General features: G+C 55.8%; 1 protein-coding gene across 1 annotated transcript in view; it reads right to left on the bottom strand.

The window, feature by feature from the left end:
* ADGRD1 (adhesion G protein-coupled receptor D1) overlaps nucleotides 1-18629 on the bottom strand; it is a 188197-nt gene that overhangs the window by 38663 nt on the left and 130905 nt on the right. The gene's annotated exons all lie outside the window — the stretch shown is intronic.

Raw genomic sequence — 18629 nt, 5'->3', positions numbered from 1 at the left:
CTCCCCACGGATGTCGTGGCTATCACGGGAAAGGTGGGCACTGCATAGCCAGGACCAGGGAGACGGAAGAATCCCCCTTCCAGGTTCATGATGCCCCAGGGAGGGAGGAGGGGCAGTCACAGGGGAGCCCATCAGTGTCCCTGAGGATGAGAGGGAACATTGAAGAAACGGGGCCCCCTGTCCCCTCGGGAGAATGGCTGCGGTCTCTTGTTCCTGTTTCTGGTTATTGCAGAATCATCCAGTTAGGGGTGGGAGAGCCCCACTATTCCTTCCCCCATGGATAAACCTTTTTCCTTCAACTCCTGGGCCTGGCCTCCCATATTTGAGAAGACCTTCAGGCTGTTGACCTCTGCCCCCTGGGAATCACAGCCACGCCCGTGGGCTTCCCTGCAGCAGATGCCACGATGTCCCCTGGGTGTGTGCCTCCATCTCGGCTTTCCCTGACCCTCATGGGCTCTCCTGCACTGGGCTCGAGGAATTCAAGGTGGAGACTTTGGTGAACTCACACTGACCCTGCCCAGAGCCCACTCCGTATCCCTGCCTGGCAACACCCAGAGCACCTGGGACACTGTGGGCGAACACGGGCCTCCCAGGGGGCCGAGGCTGCCCAGTGCTGCCCATCTCTGCTCCACCAGGTGGGAGCTGAGGTCACAGGCGTCTTCTGCCAGCAGAAGGGGCCTTGTGGGAGGGGTAGGCACTCATCAGTCACCTTCCGAGTACGTTTGGCAAAACAAGTTCCTCAACAGGCGGGCACTGCCAGTGCTTTCCCACCGCAGCATTCTCGGCAATGGAAACAAACGTCTCCACCTGCAGATGGACGGGCCAACAGCTACTCCCATTAATCGCATAGCCGCAGTGGGTGAAGGGAACTCAATTTCTAGGCCACATTCCCCACACTAAGTGTGTGACACTCCAGTTTCTGCATGACATTATTAGTAAATCGTCCATGAAATGATGTTTCTGGTTTCAGATAAGTTTGGAAAAAGCTCCATTCTCTGCACCCCTTAAAAGACTTTTTGGATGAATATAAAGCCACTTAAGAGTTCTGAGGATTCTGCAGGTAAAATAAAACCCCCCTGTTCAGCTGTGTTCAACTTGGCATCTCTTAAACTCTTTGCAGGAGGAAGGGAAGAGACCCAATGACAACAACAGAGATGTGGTTTAAGAAATGCTGTTTTAGAGGAAGTGAGATTTTTCAGAAACTAAGAATAAAACCAAATACAGGACACACTGACATTATACCGGATATGCAATCTTTCCTTGCTGTCTCCTAAGACAACTGAAAAGTCTTGTCTCTCACACTGATCTCTGCCTAGAGATGGAAGTAAGGGTCAGCTACAAGAGTTTTGGGCCTCAGCAGAGGGAATGATTCTTGGAAACGAACGTCCAGCCCTTCAGCAGTCACCAAACTGAATTCAGTTAAAAACCAATGGAGGCCAGGCACAGTGGCTCAGGCCTGTAATCCCAGCACTTTGGGAGGCCGAGGTGGGCAGATCACCTGAGGTGAGGAGTTTGAGACCAGCCTGGCCAACATGGTGAAACCCCGTCTCTATTAGAAATACAAAAATTAGCCGGACATGGTGGCCCACACCTGTAATCCCAGCTATTCAGGAGGCTGAGGCAGGAGAACCGCTTGAACCTGGGAGGTGAAGGCTGCAGTGAGCCGAAATCGTGCCACTGCACTCCAGCCTGGGTGACACAGCCAGACTCCGTCTCAAAAAAAAAAAAAAAAAAAAAAGAAAGAAAAGAAAAGAAGAAAAATCAGTGGAAACACTGCTAGTAAAGGAAGGAAAGCAGTGGTGTCCAAAAGCCTGCCTGGCCCACTGCCCTGGGAAGCCCCCCAAGAGGTGCACCCCACACAGGTCTCCACCCCACAAGGCCCTGGCTCCTCCCCACCCCGATCATCTCTGCTCTACCCAAGTCATCTCATGTCCCACCAGAGGGATGCGTATCGCTCTCAGACACCACAGCTGCATTTCATGGGGCATCGTCTCTCCCCCAGGGACATGGGAAGCCCTGAGGATGCATTAGGGAAGCTTTTCCTACCTCATCTTGCAGCTCTAAGAACAGCAGTGAGCACTACTGGGCACAATGGTAACCAGAGGTATTTGCTGAAGGCATCAGGGGAGAAAGAGCCCTCACATCTACGCATCTGACTCTGCCACTGATTCAACAAAGAGATTTCCTAAATCTACATCACTGATTAATATCTTTTAAATTGAGAAAATAAAGCTTTAGCTCATCTATTTGCAAATGCAGTGAGGTTCCAGTGGGCTGACATGAGAGTTCACTGCACATTGGGTTGCAGTTGGTCAGCCAACTTTCTAAAACATCTTAATCTCCATTCTTGGCCACCCATTCTCCTGGGAATTTCTGACAAATGGGAGTCTAGCCCTAGCCCCAGACCCACACCTACCCACTTATGCCTTAAGCTTTCCAACCATATTATCAATCAACCTTATCGCCAACCAACCACGCCATCAACCAACCCATTATCAATCAACCCACCATCAACCAACCCATCATCAATCATGGTCGGTTTGGTTGATGGCCAGGTTGATTTATGGTAGAGTTGGTTGATGGGTTGGTTGGTGATGGGTTGGTTGATGTTAAGGTTGGTTGATGGTGGAGTTGGTTGATGGTGGAGTTAACCAAGCCTGCCATCAACCAACCTTACATTCAAACAATGCACCATCAGCTAATCTGACTGTAAACCAACTCCACCATCAACCAACTCCACCATCAACCAACCTTAACATCAACCAACCCATCACCAACCAACCCATCAACCAACTCTACCATAAATCAACCTGGCCATCAACCAAACCGACCATGAACCAACCTTACCATCAACCAACCCATCATCAACCAACTCCACCATCAACCAACCTGAACATCAACCAAACCGACCATGAACCAACCTTACCGTCAACCAACCCATCATCAACCAATCCACCAGCCAATTCCACCATCAGCCAAACCCACCATCAACCAACTTTACCTTCAAGTAACCCACTATCAACCAACTCCACCATCAACTGATGTATCATCAGCCAAACTCATCATAAACTGACCTTCAACCAACCCACTATCAACTAACCTAACCATTAACCAACCCATTAACCAAATGCATCATAAACCAACCTATCAATCAACCTGATTATCAATCAAACCCATCGTCAACCAACCCATCATCAACCAACTTTACCTTCAGCCAATCCTACCCTCAACCAACCTACTGTCAACCAACCCTATCTTCAACCAACCTTACCACCAGCAAACCTTACCATCAACCAACCCCACCATGAACCAACCCCATCATCAATCAAATCTCTTTATCATGTACTTTTATCAAACCCACCCAAAGCCAGCATCATGCCAGGCGCAATGAGGAACACTAAAAAGAAAGACGTATGGCTCTTCCCTTGAACAGAGCTAATACCCTGACCAGGCAGCCTTGAAATGATTGTAAGAAACATAAGGCCAGATATACTGGAGGGTCACATTGTACATGGGGCTTGAGTTATAAGGTGAGCCCATAGGTAAAAATGATAGATGATCAAAATGACCTTTGAAAACTCCTGAGATCCCCCATAAACTGGAGTCTCCATGGCTTTTGCACGTAACATCATACATTCTTCTTCCACACAATGGTCTGAATAATGAGGCAGACTTCAGGAGGGATCAAGAAGAAATGGCATGCACACGTCAGGGTCTGCAAACCTCTCTGCTTCAACACAGCTTTCAGGTCCACAGAGTGGACTGGGGCAGAAAGTGACAACCTAGGCGATCCTGATAGTGGCTCACTCCCTTCTCTTTACTACAGGGACTTCCTAGTTGTAACACACATTCAGCCATGGATTTGTCATTGTATTACTTAACCCTGCAACCTGTGTTAAACGTTAACTCCACCACGACCTGCCTACAGCCTTAGGAAATTGGAAGGGAGAGAGGGTGATCTGACAGAGGGGGAGAGAAATACTGAGTGGGCGTTAGGAGGGAGAGGGCTTCACACAGGCCTCAATGCTTGGGCAGGAACCTGACAGACAGGACAGGAGACAGCCTTCTAGACCAGAGTGATGTGAGCTCTGACGGTAAGTTCCATGAAGACAGGTCGACTGTCTTGTTTAATTCTGAATCCCCGGGGCCTGACAGAGGATCTGACAAACTCTAGGCATCATGGAGAATCACAGAAGAGTGGTTGGAAATGACAGAAAAGAGGCACCTGCTGCTTGAAGGCATCGAATCCTCAGAGCAAGCCTGTGAGTGGACAGCGTGGTTTCTCTTTACAGATGAGGACACCGAGGCAGCCGCAGTAAGTGACTGCCCACCACGACCCAGCTGGTGAGAGGCAGGGCTGGGGCTGACCCCTGATGGCCCCTGCTTCAGCAGCATGTACTCAGCACCTACTGTGTGCCCGGCATGGAAGTCTCATTGCAGTGGGGAAGCAGGTAATGGACAAAGACGTGGATGTGTAAACATGAATAAATACTTAAGGCTGCCAGTGTTGTGTTGATGAGGCAGCCCAGACAGCGGCCACCGTGGGAGGACGGCGGGAGACGGGATGGCAGCAGAGCCAGGCCGGGCCACCAGCAGAAGCTGCAACCAGACCAGCCTGGCCCAGGTGAGGCTGGCGCGGGGGTGCAGGGAAGGGTCTGCATGTAGGGGCTGGAGCCACAGGGGGACACCCATGCCAGCAGGGGCCCAGGCAGGACGCTGGTCCCTTCGCCCACCCCAGCAGCACCATCTCTCCTTGGTTGGACTTGGCAGGAAGCCAAGCGTAGAGCAGAGAGCCCGGCGAGTGGAGGATGGGTTCCCAGGCACAAGAGCAGGACCCCCAGGCTGGGTCCACACTCCACCCCCACACCAGCCCTTGAACCAACCATCTGCTCCTCCACCTTTGACGCCCACCCTGTCCCGGCCAGGCTGGCTCCTCCCTGTCTCTGGTTTCTCAGCGGCTGACATCCAGGCTCTTACGGGGCCTGTCTCCCCTCAGGGCAGCCCTCAGCCCCTGGCTGGGCTCCTGGACAGCACGAGCAACCAGGCCCTGGCGGATCTGTGACTCCAGGCATCCCTGGTTTGGCGGCCGTCCCTGGCCATAGGCAGCCATAGCATGTGCCAGCAGCATGCAGCCAACCTCCCCCTGGGCTGGGTCCAGTTGCTGGCACATTTCACGTCCACTGATGGAAATGAGCCGAGAGCCCGGGGACAGGTGGAAATGAGCTGCTTGGCCGCTTGAGGGGTGCTGCGGGACAGGAGAGGACTGGGCACGGGCAGGAAATCTTCCCCGAGGACCCAGCTGGGCTGCTGTGTGTTTGAATAGATGCTGGGACTGGCCTGCCTCAGGCCACCGTGACCTTGTTGAAAGTGTCAGCTGAGGGGACCATTGCCCCCTTGTTTTCCAGACCAGGAACCCTGGGGGCTCCTGCTGCCTCCCCTGGCCGCACAGCTTGTGCATCAGTCTGGGGCCAGCTGGGAAAACAGAAACCACTCCAGCCTTTCAAAGAGTGGAACATTTGACTCAGGGAATTGCTAACCCTCGGGAGGGGAGAGAAAGGGGGACCTCACAGGGGTAGTGAGGTGGCCCAGGAATAAGCCAGGTCACAAATCCCCCAGTGGAAGCCAGATCCATAGACTGTCCAGCAGGGCTGCAGCCACAGCAGAGGCGCGGCCGCTGCCCGAAAAGCCACCTGTAGCGGCGAGAGAGAAGAGCTGCTGGGCCTCCTCCCCTCCCATCGCCTGCCCCAAGTGACAGACCTGGGACTCAGCACAGTGGTCGGCCCTGGGAGGCAGAGCGGACAGCAGGAGGCAGGTGGATCTCAGAGCAGAACCCAGGACCCATCGTGACCGGGAACTCAGGGCCCAGTCCCCGCTGTGCCCCAGACGATGGCTGCTTTAAACAGCTGTGGCGATGTAAAACTGGACCAGCAGTGCCTCACGGGAACCCATCCTCACAGACGGAGGCGGGATGTGTGCACAGGATGCTGGTCATTTGCTGCGGCCAAAGACCGCCATGACTTCAGTGTCCACCCACGGGAAAGCTACACAGTGGTTAACACGGGAGATGTGGCTCTGTGTACCCCGAGAAGGAGCAACCTCCAACATACGTGGATACATTTTTTAAAGTGTGCCATCTTGCCAGGCATGGTGGTGCACACCTCTAGTCCCAGCTACTTGGGAGGCTGAGGTAGGAGGATCTCTGGAGCCCAGGAGGTCAAGGCTGCAGTGAGCCGAGGTGGCGCCACTGACTCCAGCCTGGGCCATGGCGTGCAACCTTCTCTAAAACCAATAAATAGTAAATAAAAATACAGGGAGCAGTCTTTATACTTCACTACCCTTTGTTTAAAGAACAAATAGGTTTGCATCCATTGAGGTACAGAAAATTTAAAAAGCAAACAAAAAAAGAACAAAGAGCAAAGCGGGGCCCCAGGCTCAGCAACTGTGTCTGGAATGACAGAAAAGCAAGCACGTGTCTAGGCCGCTGCTCTGGGCAGGCCCGGGAGGCAGGAATGGTGGCCGTGACCCTAAGCCGCTGCTCTGGGCAGGGCCGGGAGGCAGGAACGGTGGCCGTGACCATCAGTTTCCACACTCTGTCTTCTGTGTTCTTGCATTTTCCCACATGCGTGTATCATCTTTAAAAACAATCCAACCTACAGAACCCCTCTGTCTCCTGACACCCCAGCTTCCTGTATATCCCAGAAAGAGCCCTCGAGCTCCTGTCCCCACTCCTAAGACGGGGGCTGCCGGCTTCTCAAAGACGGGCCACATCCCCGCTCTAATTCCCAAGATTCAACACACTCATGACAAAAAATACGTGTTGACCAGAAACCTGGCCCGCTTCAGACGCCGAGCCCTGGCCACAGCCTTGCAGCCCACAGCTGCCCGCCAAAGCGACCCGATCCCTCGGCCGGGCTATGCGTCCATCTGCCCCGGGAACGTCCAGTCTGGCCCCCGACCGTGTTCCCAGTCCTGGCCACCACGCCCACCCTCAGCCCCACAGAGTAAGACCCCAGTTCTGAGGGTAGCCCCGAAAGAAGATCCCCCGAGACGGGTCCACCCCAGAGGCTGCTGCAGCTCCCTCTGCAGAGCGGATCAAGCACAGCATGGCTCCAGCACAGACACTTCTTCAGGAGAATTGGAATAAATGAAGCAACATGTGCTTCTCCTCTAAAAGGAGCAGCCTGGGTCTGGTTGGAGGAGGCAACGGCAATTGAATTTGTCAAGAGGGGCAGGGGTGGAACCCTCAGAACCTTGAACCTACGTCTCCCTACCCCCAGGACTGCGAGGTGCCCAGGCAGGGCTGGGGCTGAGCTGACAGCAAAGGTGAGTCCTGGCAGCTCCTGGCTGCTGCTCCACCCCGAAGTGCAGGTTTTCACCTCTTAGGCCCATTTCCCAATGTCCCAGGTGGTCAGCAGCCTGAGAGTCAGGGGGACTGAAGGGAGAGATGGGGGTGGCAGGTGTCAGCCCTGTTCCCAGGGCTCACTCAGCTCTCCACTCAGAGAGGCACAGGCCACAGGGTACAGGGGAGGGCCCTGGGGGCCGAGAGGGGGCGTCTCGAGGGAGACTGGAAGGGCATGGGAGGGGTGGGTAGGGCGGGAGACGGGAGGGGGTGGAAGGACACATGCCCCTGAGCCTCCCCTGGGCAAGCTCCCAGCTCCCATCCCCAGCCCAGCTCTCAGCAGCCCAGGACAGGGATCAGGAAAACTCACCCGTGAGGCGGGGTGCGAACAGCACGCACCCGTGCACCTGGAGGGCTTGCTGGTGGAATGGTAAGGAGCCCATGCAGAAGGACCCAGCAGGCTTTGCCCACCACCCTCTCCTTCTGGAAGAACTGCACAGGCTGGGAAATCAGAAGGGATAGTGACAATTTTCTGGGTCTCTAAGAGGATGGTACTGAGGATGCATGCCCTCCCCACTCGGCCGGAAGACACTGGTGAACCATGGCATTGCTTGGGGAGTCGGGGGGGATGCTGAACAAACCAACTTCCTTGTTACTCCTGGGCAAGGCAGGACCCTCTTCTGCCTCCAGGATTAGAGGGGTCCAGGGATGAGTAGAGGGGCCTCTCCTCTGAGCCCCTTCAGCCTCCACAGTTACCCCCACCCCCATCAACAGGGCAATAGACCACCCTGCCCCGGTGCCCACAGCCACAGGACTGAACCTTCCTTATGAAGAGTGAATGGAAGGAGACTTGTGGCCATGAACGGATCAGTGCTGGGACGGCTGCGGTCCCAGGTGCAGTAGTCAGGCCTGCTCCACCCCACACCACTCCCACTCCACTCTCACGGAGTCCTCAGGGCCAGGACATCCCCAGGGACCTCATACTCATGGCTCACTGTGACCTCACTCTGTCAGGCAGTGTTTGGGGCTGGGTGCTGAGGCTGGGTACTGAGGCTGGGTACGGAGGCTGGGTGCTGAGGCTGGGTGCTGAGGCTGGGGACTGAGGCTGGGTGCTCAGGGCTGGGTGCTGAGGCTGGATACTGAGGCTGGGTGCTCAGGGCTGGGTGCTGAGGCTGGATACTGAGGCTGGGTGCTCAGGGCTGGGTGCTGAGGCTGGGGACTGAGGCTGGGTGCTGAGGCTGGGTGCTCAGGGCTGGTTGCTGAGGCTGGATGCTGAGGCTGGGTGTTGAGGCTGGGTGCTGAGGCTGGGGACTGAGGCTGGGTGCTGAGGCTGGGGACTGAGGCTGGGTGCTCAGGGCTGGTTGCTGAGGCTGGGTGCTGAGGCTGGGTGCTGAGGCTGGGGACTGAGGCTGGGTGCTGAGGCTGGGGCTGAGGCTGGGTGCTGAGGCTGGGTGCTGAGGCTGGGTGCTGAGGCTGGGGACTGAGGCTGGGTGCTGAGGCTGGGGACTGAGGCTGGGTGCTCAGGGCTGGATGCTGAGGCTGGCTACTGAGGCTGGGTGCTCAGGGCTGGGTGCTGAGGCTGGATACTGAGGCTGGGTGCTCAAGGCTGGGTGCTGAGGCTGGGGACTGAGGCTGGGTGCTGAGGCTGGGTGCTCAGGGCTGGTTGCTGAGGCTGGATGCTGAGGCTGGGTGCTGAGGCTGGATACTGAGGCTGGGTGCTGAGGCTGGGGACTGAGGCTGGGTGCTGAGGCTGGGTGCTCAGGGCTGGGTGCTTGGGCCTGAGCTGTGCCTACTTCTGCCTCCTCTGATCACCACCACAGCTCCACAAGGAAAGGGTCCCACCCATGTCGCAGCAGGGAAACCGAGGCTCAGAGCAGGCAGCTGCCCAAGGCCACTCGGCACATCACTGGGAGGGACCTGTGCGTCCAGCTGGCTGGGAGGCAGAGGGGCCACTACTAACACCAGCTGCATGCAGGAGGTGTTATTGGGAGGTGGTCTGGCTAACATTCACACAGAGACCCCATGGAGGGAGCCTGTTTCTGACTTGAGCTGTACATGCTGCAGCTGCCGGCACTGCTGTTGGCACAGTCCCCACCGTGACACACCCTCGGGACTGCAAATACTGCTCAGAGTGGTTCTCACAGCTCCCAGCAACACCGTGTAATTCAGGCCCCTGCCACTGCCCACCCTGTGCCCTTCCCTGGAGCCAGAGCCCGTCTGAGGGGCTCAAGGCTGCACCTGGCTGGGTAACCGCGGGGCACAGGGCCTAGAACCGTGGGTCAGGGCGGAGGCCGCGCTGCCGTTCCTGCCTCAGGAAGGCGTGGTGTGCCCCCACGGTGCCCTTCCTTTCCCACCCGTAGCTAGATTTAGAAATGCCCAGAAAAGCCTGCAGTTGGTTTCAGGACACGGCCTCCTCTGACTCAGAAACCACAACCTCAAATGCCTCCAGAGAGGCAGGGCATCAGCTCAGGAGGCCAGGGGGTGCCTGCAGACATAACCACCAGGTAGGACTGTGCTGCCAAAACGAGCATCCTCCCTCCCACAGTTCTAACCCAAGTCCTTCTCAGTGGATATGTCACTTTCCCGCCCAGACAAGAGCAGGAAGCATTCCACTGTCTCCTAAAAGCAGAAGAGCGATGAGAACATGATGAGGAGGGGCTGCTGCTTGTGGTACGGGGAGGCCATGGGGACCGGGGGGCCCTGGGGACCTCGCCCTGAGTGCAGGGGTGGCAGCCACTCGCCTCCAGCATCATTTCCAGCCAGAGGGGGAAGCCCAGCGTGGCCACATCTTCCTCTTCTTGTTTTATTTAAAAAAAAAAAAAAAAAAGAAATCCCAAATTTTAGATAAAATATCTGTGCTTTGGAATATTGACAACCAATTTTTAAAAATTTAAGCCTCTGTGGGTTAAAAGAAGCCCATTCACTGGCCAGAGTCAGCCTTCAGACCACGGCTCATGACCGTCTTATTGAAGTGCTTTTTCCCTGTGACCGCCAGGCCCCAGGAGGGGTGCTCGGGGACTGGCATTCCCAGGTGCGCCTGTACTGGCACAGGGCTCCTGCACCCCCCAGGTCAGAGCCACCCCAAGGCAGGTGCCCATGCCTGGGACGCTTCCTACGCCTGAAGCCTGGGAAGTGGCCGCCTGGGAGGAAGTGGCTACCTGCAGGAAGAAAGAGCGCACCGTGGCGGGCCCTGGGGCTCCTCCCAACCCCCCACACGCTCCTCCACCACTGCCCCTCCTCACTGGGTACAGCCTTGGCAGGACTGTCGGTCAATATCAGGGCTCTTCCACCTTAGACAACCAGACCATCTCCCTGGCCTGCACACCCTGAGCGGGGAACACAAGTGCCAGGAGTAGGTGCAGCTGAATTTTCCCTAAGGCCGGGCCCAAATGCCTTCCACGGCACCAGTCCCCATGCCCAGCACCTTCACTGGATGTGTGGCTTCAGCAAGAAATGCTGGGGCGTCCACGCCTGAGCCCTCCTCTCAGTCCCTGGCTGAGCCAGCCCACACCTGCATCCACCCCTGTGTTAACCTCAGGTCCTCGCTCCCTCGGACCCTGCTGGCCAGTCCTTAGGGAGGACAGAAAGTTGAGCTCCCACCTGCCTGCAGCAGTACAGACCAGCTGTGTCAGCATGACTGGGATCCACCGACTAAACCAGCATGCATGTGGCATTCTGGCCTCCAAGGAGAACGCATCTCTTTCCCTAAGTTCCTCTCCCCTTGTGGAACAGACTCGCTCCTCCGTACCCTCATTCACACAGCAAACACGGGCATGGGCGTGTCTCAGCGCCTGGGCATCAGGAAGGAGCGGTGAACATGAAACACCACCCCTGGGTAGCAGGCCTCAGAAACACCTCTTCCAGCTGGCTGACTTTATTCATTTGATCATATCACACAATTCCACACAAATATACACCTGGGTCAGAGCCCACAGGCTGGCATTTACAGTCCTTTCTCTCCCCAGCTCCTGCCACTGCCTCACCTGTGTGGCCCCCTCCTGTCCCCGCCCACTGACAACCTTGAATGCACTGTCCATGCCTTTCTGCTAATCACATGCCAAGATACAAATGTCACATATTTAAACATATATACAGAAACACACCCACGCATAGGGGATTTCGGCGTGTCTCTACAAAAATGGGATATGTATCACTCCAGTCTACATCTTGTCCTTTTCACATAATGTTACCTTGGAAATCCCTGCAAAGGCACTGGCATGGTGACAACCCCATTCTTTCACAGTTGCACCACGTTTCCTGACTTCATCATTCCTCTTTTAGTATAGAGATGAATAATCTCCCTTAGCCCGGATGTATTAGAATTTATGCAATCATTAGTGTTATGTTTACTCATGCTTCTGTTATTTCTACTATAAATAATTTAAATATTCTGATTTTATACTTTTTTATGTCATCTTACTTGCTGATTCTTTTAATTCTCTGACGTAGATTCTCATGGGTGTACTGAGAAGTTACAGGGTCTGTTCTGGATGAATTCTCTATCTGTTCCAATGGCCTACTTTTCTAGGATAATTTTATCCAATTAAAAGAACAACTTGTCTTCTCTGGGTTCTTACTGAATCTGGGGTTGCTAATTTCAAAGGTGCAGAAAGTACGCCTGGGGAATGGAGCAGTTGGGGTGGTGAGGGGTGGGTCTGGATGCAGATCTACTGGACAGCCCAGGGTTCATTCCCCTGCTTGACTGCACTCAGTAGGAAAAGTTAGAAGCACCCAGAGATGACGCCATGTTTCTGTGACTCACACGTAAAGCAAAGCTACCCATTCTTGCCCACGGCTGGAGGGGGAATAAATTGGTACACGGTTCCCAGAGTGCAATGCGGCAATGTCTTTCAAAATCAAAATGCCTGTGCCCTTTGCCCACAGATTCACCTGCCAGGAATTTATTCTAAAGAAGCATGTGCAGGGTCATGCACTCCGGAACCACTGGAAGTCGCCAGACGCTGGAAGCCATCGCAGTGTCCGTCAGCAGATGCCTTGACATGGCCTCTCAGGGCCTGGGGTCTAATCACCACGTTGACAGCAGCATGCAAAGACAGAGTGTCGTTTTGGGGTCTCCCTCCCCTGGACAGCAGCCCTGGAGCCCACCCCAGCTAGGTCCAGTTCACTCAGGTGAACCCTGTTGTCTGATGGGCTTTCCACAAAAAGGGTACTGCCCACTTAGGAGGAAGAGGGCTTCCTGAAACCAGCACCGAGGAGGAGGCTGGGTACGGAGAAAAGCCAGGGGAAAACCTCGGAGGGAGAAGGGACACGATGAGGACGTGAGCTCCTGAGCAGAGAGCCTGTACCAGGAACCCAAAGGCCAGCAGTGCGAGCCCAGGGCCCCATGGAAGACATGACTTCAGGTCACAGAAATAAGGTCACTGGTGCTATTTTTATTAATTCTCTGAGTGTGCTGCAAATTTGGTTTCTACTTATGATATCAGCCTTAACTTTTCTTAATGTTGATGAGAATGTTCATTTTTAGCATGGATAATTTTAAACCATTTTCAAATCAACCTTTTCTGGCAATGAAAAGATGTGATTTGCTCCCACGGAGACACCCACAGACTGTCGAAATCCAGTGTCACCGAGAGGGAACGGTGACGGATTGACACCATAAGTCCTCTCTGTTCCAGGTTTTTTACTTGCTGGGCCGGGCCCTTCCCTTCCTTCCTCTACCACAAATACACAACACGCACAAACTCAGTTTTCGGCTGAAAGTGTAACTCCCCCTCTCTCTGGCCATGCCAAGAAGGAAGCCACACTGGGCTTTAGTTCTCAGCCTAGAGAGGATCCAGAGGAGGAGGCTCTGCTCCCAGGCAGCTGGTGCTCCAGAGCATGGGCACAGCCCCAACATTCAGGACTTGGCTCAAGGCCGGGCTCTGCCCCCTGATGTGACCTCAGGGAATCACCTATGACTCTTGTCTGTGATGGCCACATGACAGCACCTCACTCATGTGGTGTGGACTGAAGGAGAGGGCAGGCCTGAATGCAAGCCCCAATGAGGCAGGGAGCACCCACAGGCAGGGAGCCCCCATAGGCAGGGAGCACCTTCCGGGCAGGGAGCACTCACTGGCCGGGAGCATCCACAGGCAGGGAACACTCAGGTAGGGAGCACTCACTGGCTGGGAGCACCCACAGGGAGGAAGCACACACTGGCAGGCAGCACCCATCAGGTAGGGAGCACCCATCAGGTAGGGAGCACTCACTGGCCAGGAGCACTACCAGGCAGTGAACACCCACTGGCAGGGAGCACTTGTAGGCAGGGAGTATCCAACAGTTAGGAGCATCTACAGGCAGGGAGCATCTGAAATGGCGCCTGTTACTGTCTTCCCCTTACTCCCGGGTGGTCGGCTGTGTGAAGGCCACAATCACCAGCCAGCATTCAATAAACGGCTCCTGGCAGCCAGTGGGGCCGGTGCCCACTCTGCAGAGCTGTGCATGAAGGAAGCCGTTCCCTGTTCCCTGAAGGCAATGCCTGTGTCCAGAAGCCCCGCCCACTGGCCCTTGGTTTGGGCTCCTTTTTAAGCCACGGTCTGTTTCTCCTGTCTCTGAATCTTCCAGGTTCTCTCTTCACTCACTTCCAGGCTGAGGACCTGTCTCTCCAACTCCCTCTTCAGCTCCTGGGACAAGGGAAGTTTTTCACATGCCAATGAGCACACATGTGGGGCCAGACTATCTGTCCTCAGATTTGGTAACAATTGCTGCAGGCATCTCCCAGGACATGAACAGAAATGTGAGCTGATGTTTGCAGACTGGGCGCCTGTGCCTGGGTCTGTTCAGAGGGTGGTCTGGGACCGGTGGGGCCTCACTCCACCCAGGCCTTGTCGGAAACGAGGATGCCAGGCCCCACCCCAGACCCACTGAATGTGGGGTCTGCATCTTCCCAAGACCCCGGGCGTCTGGTCAGCACACAGATGACCTCTCACATATGGCTCAGAAGTAATAACTGACGACACTTCTAACAGTCAGAAGATTTCATGAGAGAAACAGATCGCCAGCCTTTTAGTCGGAAGATGGGGCAACCCTGGTCATCTGCAGTGGCACTCCTGCCCCTCCACCCCCGCCACACCAGCAGGGTGCCAGTTCTTGAGTCACTGCAGCAGCCTTCACCACCTCTCCTGCTCCCTGCCTCCTGCCCCTCACGACCCCTGGGCCTGGAGCCCCTGCCTCAGCCCTGGCGTCTCCCTGAGGACCAACCCTGGCTGCTCCCTCCTTGCCCTCTGTCCCCGCCCTGTCCTCTGCCTGGACTGTCCTCACTCAGGGCCAGGAGGCTCCATCCTCTCCACCCTGAGATGTAGAATCCACTGCCACCTTCTCAGGCAGGCCCTCCTGGGCTTCCGTCTTTAAAACAGCACCAGCATCACCAGCACTGTTTTAGCGCCTAATTATTCCCAAGTCATCCTACATGATCTCCCGCGTGGCCCTTACGGGGCAGGACGTGGTGTGCACTGACTTGCTGTGTCTCTGTGAGTGCCACAGCATCCTCACCGCCAGGTCCCCATGGCCCGGGTGCTACCTAAACAGCCCAGGCTCTACCGGTAATTCAGTAACGCACTGTTGAACGACGGGGGACCACCAGCAAGCGCCCCCCTCTCTCTGGAGCTCAGTTTCTCTGCTGGTAAGACGAGCAGCCTTGGCCACAGCACCGTGCAGACCGCCCATCTCCAGGAATGAACAGGTGCTCTCCGTGGGGGCAGCTCTGCGCCTTCTCCCCTGGGCTGCTCCCTACGACACCAGGAGGGAAGCCCAAAGGAAGCCCTGTGGGCCGGGCCCTGGCAGGAGGGAAGATGAGAAACGGAGCCCGTGGGAGGCGAGAGAAGGCGTCACGGCCGTCCATGGAGGACGGTGTTCCTCAGACTGAGGCCTGCTCCATGGCAAGAAATTTAAACCCAGGAACTGTTTCTACGTTCACCGCACTCTGGTGTGGGTTTCATTTATTCTGTTTAATTTTCTTTAAATTGCCACCAATGATCCAGGTCATGGCTCTCCCCAGCCGCGAACGGCCCACCTCCACATGGAGGCCCCGGGGTCTGTAGGCCAGGAGAAGAGGGGCCACTGGGAAGGCATGGGGGAGCGTGGGGACTGGGAAGGGGCAGTCGCTGGCTGGGCAGCTGCTCTCGGGGTACCACTCCTTAAGGAACATCCCCTTGGGATTGTCTGGCGGGTCACACCTGCCTGCACAGCATTTACCACTGAAGTGTGCGGGCAATGGGTGGGCTTGGGTCCCACCAGCCTCACGACACAGCCGCCACTTCAGAACCTCTCAAACCCCACGGCCCTGAGCCAGATAGCCCCGGCACGCAAGGGCTTGGCAGTTCCACTTGCTGCACAGCCGGCCCTTCTTGGGGGACCCCGACGGCTTGGAAGCTACTGAGGAGGCTGCCGGTCCCCTGTCACCTGACGCTTCATCTCACGCAGCGCCAAGGCTCCTGGGTCCAGGCTCCAAAGCACGTAGGTCTAGGATGCCGGGTGTGCGTCTGTGCACGAGGGACCCGAGGGTGAGTGGTGCCCCCTCCTATCCACTTAAGATACGTCTCAGAGCCTGGGCCACAAAGTGAGGCCCCATCTTTACAGAAAATTAATACATGCACACAAAAAAGCTGGTGCAGTGGCTCACACCTGTAATCCCAGCACTTTGTAGGCTAAGGTGGGAGGATTGCTTGAAGCCAGGAGTTCAAGACCAGCCTGAGGAACATGATGAGAACCCATTGCTACAGAAAAATTTAAAATTAGCCAGGCGTTGTGGCATGTGCCTATAGTTCCAGCTACTTGGGAGGCTGAGCTGGGAGGATAGCCTGAGCCCAGGAGTTCAAGGCTGCAGTGGGCCATGATCGAACCACTGCACTCCTGCCTGGGCAACAGGGTGAGACCCTGTCTCTAAAAATTAATTTATTTAATTTAATAAAAATAAAATATGGCTTGGATATCTCTCTGCAGTCTCCATAAGTAATTCACAGTGTGACATCAAGCATGCATTTTGTGAAAAGAAAGGGCCTTCTCTTTGGAAACAGGAATAGCTGTTTCCCTCCGGCGTCTTCTGCAGAGTGAGGCTCATATGCGCTCATGTGAGCAGCAGCCCATCAGCCAGTGAGGCCGGGATCACGTTGGCTGCAGGTGTCACGTGCGTCTTTCACCCTGTGAGTGAGGCCGGGATCATGTTGGCTGCAGGTGTCACGTGTGTCTTTCGCCCCATGAGGGGCTGCAGCTCAGAAGCATCTGCCATTTTGTTTTCCATGGAATTTAAAGATGAGGTTATCTCCATCTGCCCCAGCAGCATTACAAGTCACTTCCAAACACCAGGGACCTGTCTCCATTGATCTGAGAGTAACTGCAGTCCACCAGGCCTCTGCACACAGAACCCCGTGGCTCAGGTTTGCTGGTGGTTTCTGTTGGGGATTGAGGGGCACCTGGGCTGAGCACTGGACCCGTGACTGTGTCACAGTGAACTCGTGTCCTTCCCACAGTAACCCTGGGAGGCTGCATTTCTGGGCCCTCTTTCTGGAATAGGAAAAGTCTCCCAGGATGGGAGAAGGCGAAGCCAGGATTCTGCCTCCGTTACACCTTGAAGAGTTCTGTCTCCTGGTCAACAGGACAGTGGAAGCCCAACCCATTCAACCTCCACAAAACCCACACAAAACCACACAGGACACGTGGGGCAGCATCACCCTCTGGCCCAGTGCAGACATTGTGGACGCTAGTGGATTCAGGCAGATTCCGCCTGTCCACGGCCTTGATAAATGTGACCACAGAGGCAGGCAGTGACCCAGGCAGGGACGGGTGTTCAAGCCCTGGCGACAAAGTGCCTGCTGGGAACCACCCGAGCTTGGTGCCCCCTCCCGGGAGCTGCTGTGATCAGAGACATCCTGACTCTTCCCACAGCCACCCTGAAGAGCCCTAGACTGGGACGAGCCTCCAGAGTGAGTGGCCACGATGAGCACACGAGGCTCTAAAAGACCGGGGCCCCGCGCAGAAGATGAGTCTCGTGACAAATCTGTCCAGGAGACGCTGGAGGCGTCACTGCTTCCCTGCCTGACTTACCCTCCAGGCTGGCCCTCTCTCAGCCCCCAAAATGCTCAATGCCAGCCACAGGTTACAGCCCAGCATCCAACAGATCGCCGGTTCCCAACACATCTGCCAAACCCAGCTTGGCTTGGAGCAGCCACATCTATGCTGTCCAAACCAGCCCTTCTGTGAGCCCAACCGACAGAGGTGAGTGTGGGTGGGCACAGTGTCAACAGCAACACCTCCTTCCACTCCTGGTTTCCACCTACATGAGCGTCTACTTGCCCCACCCCAAACCCAGGGTAGCTCAGACCAAGCTGCTCCCGGGCACAGCTCTCCAAAGGCTTCCTATGCACCTAGAATGAAACTCACGCTCCTCCCTGAGGCCTGGATGCTGGAACCAAGCCTGCTCCTCTCAGCCTCCTGCCTCCCCAGGGCCTCGGAGCTCAGGGTGCTCCATCCACGGCCACACCAAGCCCCTTCCTGCCCCCCTGCCCTGTGCACTTGCTGTTTCCTGGCCTAGAACATTCTCCCCCCAGGCTTTCAAGACATCAGCTTCCTCTGGCCATTCAGATGCCACGTCCCGGAGACGCCTCTCCTCACCACTCCGTGAAGACGCCCCGTTCCCTGCTGTCTCCTCGCCACTCCATGAAGACAGCCCCGTTCCCTGCTGTCTCCTCACCACTCCGTGAAGACGCCCCGTTCCCTGCTGTCTCCTCACCACTCCGTGAAGACGCCCCGTTCCCTGCTGTCTCCTCACCACTCCATGAAGACGCCCCGTTCCCTGCTGTCATCTTCTACTGGGCTGTTCTCTCCCACTTTCTTCTTCCACTGATTCAAAGTGACTAATTTATCTGCTGGTTTGTTTACTACCTGTCTTTCCCACTAGAACACAAACTCCTCACAAGCAGGACTGTGTTGTTTTTCTTGTTTACAGCAGAGCTCCCAGCGCCCGGCTCACAGCAGCCGCCCAGTGAGAATCTGCCAGAGGGATGGATGCAGGGACGAGGGGTCCCTCCTTGGATCCCCCCCAGGTGCAGTCTGGGCGTTGCTGTGGGAAGCACACCACACTGGACTTGGCTTACACAATCATGGGCTCCTTGGATATTTGCTGGCACCCAATACATGCAGGGCCCTGGACTACAGAAGCCAAGAGAATGGATTCCGTTTGTAAACACAGGCCCCATAGAGTAATGTGCCCAGGGCCCGTGGGCACTGGCGGGCAAAGCATGCCTCCCGCCCCCACCTGCAGCCTCATGGCACATCCCCCAGGTCCCGGGACCCC

The sequence above is a fragment of the Nomascus leucogenys genome, chromosome 10 (genome assembly GCF_006542625.1).
Source record: "Nomascus leucogenys isolate Asia chromosome 10, Asia_NLE_v1, whole genome shotgun sequence".
Taxonomy (NCBI): domain Eukaryota; kingdom Metazoa; phylum Chordata; class Mammalia; order Primates; family Hylobatidae; genus Nomascus; species Nomascus leucogenys.
This window is presented reverse-complemented; position numbering and strand designations above follow the sequence as displayed.